Here is a 1531-nt window from a genome sequence, read left to right as displayed (position 1 = left end):
TTTGGGGGGGGGGGGGGCGCTGAACTCCATATGCCAAAGCTGCCCAGGCGGGAGAGGAAGCAGCTCAAAGAGCTGTCATCCTGTAGCTAACAAGAGTTAAGAGCGTTTTTCTTCGAATGTCTACGAAGGGGCTCACACAACCCCACTGCCTTGGTCCCGTTTTCAAAGCGTGGTCTGTGAGTCACATTCATCAAACTCACAGAAAATACAGGCCAATATCCAGGCTTACAGAATCAGTCTCTGGAGGGAGGGTCTGGGAATACATATTTGGAACAAACTCATATTCACAAAGTTTGGGAGAGTCTGGGGGCTGCTGTGCCCGCTGTTCCTTCGTCCTGGGCCACCTTGCTCAGATAGACAAAGGGCTGACTCCACTCAGGTCTCTGTTTAGATGTCTGGTCCGCAGAGAGGTCCTTCCTGACACCGCCCCGCCCCAATCCAATACAGTAGCCCCTGTTGCTTTCTATCCCTCACTGTACTTTGTTTGTCATCCTAGTGTGTGTGACCTGAGGCTCTATTACACTTAGGTTGGTGTGTTTATTACCTGGCTCTCCCACTAAACGTAAGCTTCAGGAGCATGGCTACTTCACTGTTGCATCTTTAGTGCCTAGAACAGCACCTGAGATATAGCGGATATTAGGTAATTACTTGTTAAACGAATGATTGCTCTGTGCCCTTAAAGACTGCAGAGAATGGTGCTGTTCGTCAAATATTTCCGGCTCTTTCCCCATTCTGAGCACATGGAAAGAATACACTTCCTGCTCCGCTTGTGGAGGGTGGGCTATAGAACTAGTTCTGGCCAATGAGTTGCGAGCAAAAGTGACTGGAGCTTTTCCATGCTGGTTGGTGTAGGAGCCTCCGGGCTCTCTCGGTTTTCCTCTGGCTTGGTGATGGGCAACATTCAACGTGGTAGCTGCTCGATCAGCCTGGGTCCCTGCGTGAGTCTCATGACCAGAGTCTCCCTACCAACAGGCAAAGGACATGTAACGTGAGTGAGAAAGAAGTCTCTGGCTTACAGGCACTGGGACTTGAGGGTTGTTTATTACTGCAGCGTAACCTAACCTGTCCTGACAGGTCCATTGATCCCAGGCAGATAGTCGTACTGTCAGAATCACTGGGAGGTCCCTAAATTCCTTGGGGATTTCAAGCAACTTCAAGTGCCTCAAAGCCAAACAAACCCAGAAACTTCCCCTTTAGAAGGTCAGGCCACATTCTGTCCTCCCCTTTTCCTTCCTACTGGGAAGCTCCCTGGGGGTGAAGGGATAGCCTTGAAACAACTCACCCAATAAGGGACCCAACAGCCTCTGGGACCACCTCTGAAGTGACCTCACACACTGACCACACACTCAAACTCACTGTCACCATCCTTCCCTTTGGTCAAAAATAAAAACAACACACCCACTCTTCTGGGAGTGAGTCACAAACAGAAAAAAATCAATGGTTCTGAGCCAAGAGGATCTGCTAACAAGGGCAGAAAACTCCCAGTGGAGGTATCTTAGCAGACGCTGTGGTCTCACCCCCGTGGCCTGCA

This window comes from Neophocaena asiaeorientalis, unplaced genomic scaffold (genome assembly GCF_003031525.2).
Source record: "Neophocaena asiaeorientalis asiaeorientalis breed wild unplaced genomic scaffold, Neophocaena_asiaeorientalis_V1.1 scaffold67, whole genome shotgun sequence".
Lineage (NCBI taxonomy): Eukaryota > Metazoa > Chordata > Mammalia > Artiodactyla > Phocoenidae > Neophocaena > Neophocaena asiaeorientalis.
Note: the sequence above shows the minus strand (reverse complement) of the source record.